We start from the raw sequence: 9,812 nt of genomic DNA on the forward strand, positions 1-9,812 counted from the left end.
TTACACACAGCTGATGCAACAGGCTATGAGCTACAAAAATAAAACCCATGCATAAACCGTATTTCAAACCACAGTTTTCCAACCGATGACTGGAGACAAGGCACATTTTCAGTATCACTTTACTCTCTCTGCTTTTCCCTTCATCACTCATCTCCTGTATGTTGACACCTGTGCAGAGCAGAGGAGCTAGTACTCCAACTGCATAATTCTGCAAATCATTGAATATGCAGTGTGCAGCCTTCTATTGGATCTTAGCATCCAAATATTGTTCATCAATACTGAACAAAGTGAACCCGTTCTCCTCTGTCAGATGGAGGAGAGACAGGCGATTTAAGGTTTTTGATTGCACTGCGATACTGGAGAAGTGAGGGTTTCCCATGGACTGAAACCCTCAGGGGACACAAGATACACATCTAACACCCCTAACTCTTCTTCTTTCCCCTGACTAAGCTAAAAGTGACCGTTGAGCCCTGTCACGTGTTCATGTCCGTGTATGTGTTGGTCTTTTGAAGGGATCAATGTATCTCCAGGGTAAGAGTGTGCGAGTACACAGCGGGAGGAAGCCTCTACACGTGTACACAAGTCGCCATTCACTGCAGCAAATTCATCGACACAGCAGACAGTCATTGGCTACTCAGCAAGTAAGGTTCCCCTGGGGACGACCAATCACACAACATCACACTGGAGGCATCGACACGCTGCTGTCTTTCACTCACTTTCTGTCTGTGTCCACTTCATGCTGATGATCAGTGGGAGGGTTGGATTGACACAAGGACCTGATGCATTTTCTCATGTGCAATCTCATGTGAATACTATTAGTAATATATAATATCAGTCCAGTTAGTTTTCATTTCTTTAATATCCCATAACATTTAGATTATATTACATGGAGTTACACGATACTGCTACATATCAAACAGCACAAATAGAGCAATATATCATCTGGTGATATGCAAGAAAACACAAGAAAAATGATCATAACATTACATATATTTCTACATTCCCTCAAATAACATACTGTATGTTTAGGTGTTGTTTCCCCCATTTCCTACAGTTTCCTTAAGTAAATGTTCCATTTGTGAAATACAAACCCTGATCCTAACCCCATGCCATTAGGCCATTGTTCTTTACTCTCAGTTAATTGTCCTTTATGTTGTCCTTTTATTATGAAACAAGACTATAAATCTATAAAACTTCCCTCTGCCATGAGGATCACTTATAGTGTTTCATGTTTTTCATTTCAGTCAGAAAAATTATTTTGATATAATATATTCAAAGTGGCTGGATGTTAGCTGACACACATAATGTTTTCTTAATAGAGGAGGATGCTTAGGATTTACTTGCTTCTCATTTGGACTCAAATTGCAAATTACTCAACTTTCTACTTGAATTATAACATAAATTATTCCATCTTGTATAACTACATACTTCACCTACTTAAAATACATTAGAATCCTTTAGATTTTTTCCACCTCTGGTAATCTTTTAACGCAGCAGTGTACCGCTGTCAACCAGGTCTATGAGACTTGAACTGTACCATGCTAGATGAAAAAGACATTGACTAAAAGAGTGTGCACTTTACTTGACCAATGCATTTAGGCAAATGGCTTTTTTATCTGTGTGTGTTTTAAGGTTTTGAGCAAGATAACATGAGTCCAGGAATGTACAGAGACACAGGGACAGAAATGAAATGGTCTCCTAGAAAATAGGATAAACGGAACTTCCTGATTAGTTTGGAAATACGACTGAGTTGTCACAGACAGCTGCTGTTGTTGTTTCACCAAACCACTGCATTTTAATACAATAGTGGAACGTAGTGGCAAGAAGTATTTGTACTTTACTTGACTATTTCTACTTTATGCTACTTTATACTAACACTTGACTGCATTGGTGAAAAATGTGCATTTAGAATTACTGCACACAAAACATATGAGTTATAATTCTATGTACAAAACACATGACTATTCAATAAAATATACTATTAATAATAATAATAATAATAATAATAATAATAATAATAATGATAATAATAATACTATAAGTATTTTGCTCAACCTGATATAAAAAATTGACTCCACTCCAATGATAATATAAAAACATTATTATTAAGTCATTCTGCATAAAGAGTAGTTTAACTTACTTACTTTACTTACTACTTTTTACTTGATACTTTAAGTACATCTTGGTGGTGATAGCATTGCTAAAGAAAAGGATTTGAGCACTTCCTCCACCATTGTCTAAATTAAGCTTAGTGGTTATCTTGAGAGAAAACACCAACCTTGAAAAAAGTCACACTATCTTAACAATGCATACATTTTTATATTGAGAATTGTGTTACATTTCTACTAATTAGACTGCAATCATTTCAAGGCATTGCTATTTAAAGAAATATCCATATCTGAAACACGACTTGTCTTTAACTCCAATTTTCTGATTTTGTTTCTCACGTCTGATCAGACAGACTCCAGCACACTGAATCCCTGTCTTAGGAGACGAGTGAGCTGTGCCCCTTGTTGGTTTTGTTCTTTTTCTCTGTTGCTTCACACAGTTAATACTTGAAGCCATTGAGCCAGAGCCTCTGTTAGAGGTGACTCATTGGCAAGTCAATCGCAAAATGACACAGAGACACAAAATAAACACAAAAAGACACTAAACAACAGAAACACAAAACTTCCCAAAGATATGCAAAAATACACAGAGACCCAAAACAAAAAGCTAACATCTGAAAATAGATGCAAAATGACAGATCACACAATATAAGATAGAAACAACTGCAAAGACATACAAAACAATAACAAAGACACAAAATGAACAAAAAGAGACAAAAGAGATACAAAATGACCACAAAAACAAAACAGCTGGGTCATTTGTAGTCGCCTTTTGTCTCTTTCAGTCTGGCACTCCATGCTCTCTGGCAGTCTTCAACCATTTCTCAACCCCACCCTGTCTCTATTCAACTCTCCCTTTCCCTCTCCCTCCCTCCTCTCTGTCCTGCAGGATGCCAGCCATACACAATGTGGCGATCAGCAATATGGGCATGCATTCATTTCACCGCTGAGTAAATTTGTGGCATTTTATTGAGTGGTGAGACGTAGTGGGGAGACTGTGTTGGCATTGTTACTGTATTGGCAACTTAAAAAAGATTAATTATGCCCAAGGTGGTTTCCAATTGGTAAACAATTATTATAATTCTGCAAGTTCATGTATAATTAATGAGCAGATTAAATGGCTGATGCAAGGCCTCCGTTTCCTTCACTGGGTGAGGCAACATAAGAGCTTTGTGCAGGTTACAGTAGGTAAACTACCTCACAATCAATTTGTATTCAGAGCACTTTTAATGTCAAATGGAGCAGCTGTATACACAAGGGGCAATATAAGCGGAGGTCAAGGGTTAAGCAAAAAATCATAATACAGGAAAGTATAATATTCTATACAAAGGCCACGGACAAATGAGAAGTAAATAAACTGCAGCGAGGACACACCTACTGAAAATGAGATTGTTACTGCCCCCAATACAAAAAAATAGTTTTACATGTAATGAATGAAAACTGATGAAAAGCTGGTCCGACATTAAAAATGTGTTTGATATCTAACATAGTTTCCTTTTTGTTTGTCTGTTTGGATTGTTCGTTTTTTGGTGACTTTGTAAAATCTTTGTTGTTGTTGTAAACATCCAGTTAAGCGAGACTATCTAACTTAGCAATGAAAATAATAGTACCATACCAACCACATCTTTACATATACATATATATATAAAATAATACAATTTTGTCATGTGCGCGTTCCAACATAAAAGCAAAGACACCGATGACGCACTCTATAGCAGTGGGTGGCGGTAGTGAGTCACTTCAGAGTTTGCCAGCCACCATAAAACATAAAAAGACCAAAAAGGAAGGTGACCACAACAAACGTTTTGAGAGAAATGGCCGCACATCCACCACCCAGAGCATTACAAGTAAGAAGAAAAGAGTAAGATTAGCAGAGGGTCAGCAGGCCAAAAAAGAAAGTGATAGATGGCTGAGCAATGCAAGAATACCCCAGTCCAACAATAACGCAGTGGAAAGAAGTGAAGCAGCTGCTGGGTTTCAGAACAGAACAATTAAAACAATAAAGCACCAGAAATTTGAAAAAGCTTGGGCTGCAATTAATTATCGTTTTCATTATCAATTCATTTATTAATTCATTTTTTATTTTATCAATCTTTTAGTTTGTAGAATCTGGACATGCCTTTCACTAATTTCTAGAATGGGAAGAGAACTTGTGATCCAAGGGAATGTTTTCAGATTGCTTGTTTTGTCTGATCAAATTTGTCCAAACCCCAAATTATTCAGTTTATGCTGATATAAAACAAGAGAACACAGAAAATCCTCATCCTCGAGAAACTAGCATTAGAGAATGTCTGGCAGTTTCGTTGAATTCAGTCAAACAATAAATTGATTATTAAAAATATAAATATAGATTTTCTGTCAATTGAATAATCATTGATTGCTACTTGTTGATTTTTTTCTCTATAGTAACAGTGGACAAAACTAATCAGGATCATTGTATTCAGAGCTATTTGTCATACCAAACTCAAAGAAAAAAAACCTAATCTTCAGACACGAACCTGAATAATTTTAGCTGCTTGCCATTACACAAACCTGCAGTATCCCTGAATTATCCAGGAGACAGCTGTGTTTCTATTTTGCAGATTATTCAAAGAAAACTTGGAAATATGAATCTACAATAAATGACTCTCCAACCCAGGCCTCCTACACCCGTGCTATTCTGTACGGCACAATAATTGACTTCAGTCTGTTAGCGGATCTTGTATCCAGTGTTTTTATCTGCTGTTCTTCCACTTGTTGTCTCTGGAATGTTTTTCCAGTGTGGGGAAATGCTGTCAAGTCCATGCCGTTGTTTTATCAGATGGGTAATATTTTTGTGTCCTCTTCTGAGGTTATAAGTATGGTTAAGTATTCTCAAGGTATTGCATGTTTCTCTGAACATACTGCATAGGACATGTTTTACATTTTACATTTTATCAGGTACAGTTGAATCATCTCAGAGGAATATTCCGTGTTAATGGGGACGTAGTACCAGAGGTCCAATTCCTGGTTATGTTGTCATCCTCTGGTAATCCTGCGTGGGTCATCGAAGTTTGGTTCTTACAAGGAGCTCTTTTAGGTTGGGACTCTTCTTCAAACCAGCGTCGGTGTTTGCCAGTATTTCTTGAAGGGTCTTCTTCAGTGTGTTTGGAATATACAGACACTAAAGGGTTTAATCTAGTGTTCTTCTTGTGGTGTCACTATAGTTTGATTGGCTTTTCTCAGATTTCATCCATTCCTTTACTGTTTCCATGCCCAAAGGGATGCCAATGTTTGTATAGATGGCTGTTGATGTTTCTGTTGGCGCATATTGCATATGTGTTGGATAAAATCCTATATATCCTTGATGTAGCTAGGATGACCAGTACACAGTGGGATCAGGAGGGAGTCAAGATTTTCTGTGATCCTGTAGCTTTCCCATCTACAGTCTGATACAACAGGTTGACCAGGTGGAATCCTGCATGGAATGGTCCATGGTCCATGGGGGGGGAATCTTCTCTCCTATGTCTTTTTTTTTTTTTCTTGTGAAGTTGTAATTGTAATTTCTATAGCCACCAGAGGTCAATTTAACAAAAACATGTTGTTTTTGGGGCATTTGCTGAGATGACAGATGCACCGCTTCTTCTGTCAAGGACAATCATTTAACAAGGTTTGCAAGTTTAACCCTCAGATATAGTGACCTCTAGTGGCCTTAAAGTGATTACTGCAGGACACAGCAACTAAATTTAGACCAACCCATAGAAACAGTTTAAACTGCAGCTTTTGAAGATGCTGCCATGGGGTTTCTGTAGCGGATTTGGTCATTTTGTTTGGAGGACTTGTTGGTTTTCATGTAATTTTTTTTTTCCAAGACAACACAGTTTTAAACCAGACTGACTGTTGATCAGTGCCACCAACTCAGTGCCACAAAACTCAAATTTCTAGTCTATTTCCATATACATCTCTTCACCCACTGGAGGTTCAAGACACCCCCACTTAACTGTAGTTAACCTAAAGAGCCACCAAATATAGACTTAATTTCTCTATTCTTCATTTGAATATGTCCAATTCCTTTACATGCATTTATTATAACTGTCACATCAGCCTGTGAGTGTCTGTGATAATTACTAATCAAAGCTAGTTCACTCTGAAAGACCAATGATGACAAGAAAATTGGCCTCATCTACACCCTGAATCAGTGCTGTCCAAAATGAAAATATTGGCTTTGTGGGAGATGTGAATAGGAGACATTTAGAGGGGAAGAGAGAACAACTCAGCCCAGAGTCACATAGAGGGGGAGGCAACTCTTGACTTTTTGAAAAACAATGTCATTCTGCTCTGTGAGCAGAAATTGTATACTCCCATTTCAATGGGTAGATGACAAGTAAATGTGGAAGGAAAAGCAGAGTTTCAATGAGAGGATAAAAAAAATGTGTGAATGTTATGAAGTACTTACAGAATGCATATTTAGACTTGAAGATTAACTTTGTTTAACAATTATAAGAATGCTATAATATTTTTTTTTTTTTCAAATTTCAGTTAATTCAGCTGCAATTGACTTCAGTTCTGTGTCTTGTCATCAACACCCTCCGTCAACATTATGCACACTAGGTTGTAATTATGCTGAGAATATGATATGGAACATCACCTCTTTATTAATATCCCTCTGTGATATTAATATTGTCCAGGTTACTAATTGTCTGTGCGAGTATCGTCGACTCCTCAATGTCAGAGCTTCCCCCATTTCTGTCCTGAGGGTCAGGGGTTATCAGTAAGACTTTAGCTTCTCAATTTAGGGTACACATTTAAAATTACTTAAGCAATTTAGATGTGTTTATAGCTGAATAAATCTACATAAAGACAATATAACATATTGGTTTTGTTAAAGGGGATAGTTTGACATGGGGTTGTGTGAGGTAGTCATATATGGTCGGTAGATATGAGCGTGGTCCGAGTTAGTAAAGCCACCCGGGAGCAACAGCAGGGTGGCAGAGCTACGTGTTGCTGTGCATTGGGCCAAGAGAAAAAATGCTTTTTAGAGACTTTTAAAAAAACCCAACGAAACAATCCAATATCTGTTTATATGTACGCTTCATAAATTTTTTCTACCGCTACGGTAGCCCTGTCTTATGCTGTAGCAGCAGGTCAGCGGCGTAATACAGTGCACTCCGTAGGTGCGCTTATGCGTAGGAATACGGTACGTCAGGGGTTAGTCAGCAGGACATCCATGTTTAATGTGGTTACAGGTGCAACGAGATACACCTCTTGCCACTCCAACCGAACACAACCATCGGTGATGCAGACAGTGGTCTGGAGATTGAAAAGACTTGAAACTTTCACCTGAAAGATCAACGAAACACTGCTTGGGTGCATCGTGTTAGTATCCGGGAAACAATCGGCTTTTTCCGGGTAGCGTAATGTTGCGTAAATGAGATCTGTAATCTTTGTATGGGGATTAAAGAAACCTGATTTCCTAAGGTAAATTTCTCCAGAAGAACCTTGATTTCTCTCCCATGTATAGGCTACACATAACCAGGTTTATAACCTGCTTTTCATGGGTACACATGAACATAATAAAAGACTGCAGAAAGGAAGAGTAACGACTGAACGGCTGGATACAAGTGGTGCATCTTTGTATTTAAAATTATTCCATCCAAAGTCCAACCCAAAACTAACAAAAAAGTAGCCTCTAGAGGTCCAAAAGTCAGTCTACACTCTGAACATTTGACTATTTGTTTTGCACAGTGAGGGAAAGCTCTGCTTTGTCTACTTGTTTCCCCACTGCTCTTACACAAGCACACAGCAGGGACCCGAGACAGTATCTTCTATCACTACTAGAGTTGAAATAAACAGGCCATGCATTCAAAATAAGGTCAGGAACAGGGTAGAAACTTGATTACTAACCTGCTGCGTGTATATAAGGGCCGACAGTAACCAGACTACTACAGTGCATGTAAACACGTTCTCCGATTGCCCACATAACCTGGTATCTCTGAGTTATCTGGTTACCTAAGTGCATGTAAATACTGCTTGTCTTAACGGCTTGAGTAGCATCCAGAATTTGCACTGTATCTTCAATAAAGTACAGACCCTCCTCAAATTATAGGTAATTCCTTCAAATTCCTAACATGTACATTCATCTTCCCTCAATTTAGCCATGAGGCATATTCTGCCACCAAATTACTTTAGTGGAAGTGATCAAACACCTAAATACGTACTTTGGGTAATGTTAGCCTTATGGTGCTGCATGCAGCAAGTGATAGAGATTGTTTATTTTCAAAAAACCTGGCTTCTTGGTCAGTGACTGAATGTTTTTATCCATGACTTTCTTCAACATGTCTCTCTGAACCTTGACACACCATAGCCAAACTATCAGATCAAATTTCACGTCTTGTGCCTGCATTGGTATGAATCATGTCTTTCGGTCTGACTCTGTCTTCTCTCTGTGTCGCTCTCTGCGGACAGGTTTGGAAGACAGGAGGGCAGAGGCAGAGTCTATCTTTCAGTGTGATCCACATGCTGGCAGCTACAGTAAATCATCGGGCATTACCGCTGGCCCTGAGATACAGCTTTGAATCTGCCTGGAAGATACATACTCTCACAAACACAGACATACAGACCCATATACAGGAACACAAACAGATAATAATACTGCTGATAACTCCAAGCGCTGGTTTGCAAATAGGAGGGGGTATTGTCATGTGAGAATTTGTAAAGCACTGGCATTTGACATCACATATCAAAGTCAATGGACTGGACAAAATAGTGTTATGTACCTTTACTGACTGTCATGGGTGGTAGGAGAGCAATAATCAGGTGGGCAGTTCGTTCATATGAGGCAGGACAAGGTGAATTGTTGGTATTTTGGAGGAAATTGGGTGTTGTACTGATGACAAATGTCTCAGAGCCTCATCTGTTTCTGGAGCAAAGTCACAGAGCAACCAGAATACCCCTACAAATGTGCGACAATAAGGCATTAATGCTTAAAATGTAAATAAACTATTTTAATCAAACACTCTCCAACAAGTTGATGCATTTAAACTGTGTTGTTATGAATGGGATGTAGTAGATGATTTGTATTGGTGATGTTGAGTTTTGCTCTGTGTTTTATTGTTTCCTTCACCTGCCCAGGGACTGCAGATGGAAATCTGGTACAAGCATCTTTCTCTTTTTTGAGATCAATGTATTTTGTACATGGTCGCTGATATAAATAAAAAAAAAAAAAAAAAACAGATCAGGTGCTCAGACACCCAGAGGGAGCTTGAGTAAAGTCACAGTCACTATCCCACTGCATTTGTTGACATGCAGTGGGATCCAAAAGTCAGAGACCACTTTCACATTCTTAATACTTAATACTAATAGGAAAGTAGTATCAGAATTTGGACCTCACTGTAGATGAAAAAAGATATAAGAAGAAAATTGGTTTGCCAGTCATTATGAAGTACAATTTATAAAAATGGCGCACAAACCAATAGCAATTGTTTTGATTGCCTTGAGCAGTGGAAGCACAGAGCAGTCTTACCTGTTTGTGCATCATTGTTGTTGTAACAGCACTTTGCAAAGTACATATGCAGTACTGCAGCAATAGGAGCTCCTCCCATATTTCAACACTTATAATTACGTGTATCTGGGTCATTTATGTGTATCACTTCTGTAATGGTGTTAACGAAAAAAAATTGATATTGAAAATGTTGAGTTGATTATATCCTACCTTTCTGAGGGCCTTTTCCTGAGCCCATCCACACA

Source organism: Seriola lalandi, unplaced genomic scaffold (assembly GCF_002814215.2).
Source record: "Seriola lalandi dorsalis isolate HSWRI2012SDOR001 ecotype SW California unplaced genomic scaffold, Sedor1 jcf7180002054890, whole genome shotgun sequence".
Taxonomy (NCBI): domain Eukaryota; kingdom Metazoa; phylum Chordata; class Actinopteri; order Carangiformes; family Carangidae; genus Seriola; species Seriola lalandi.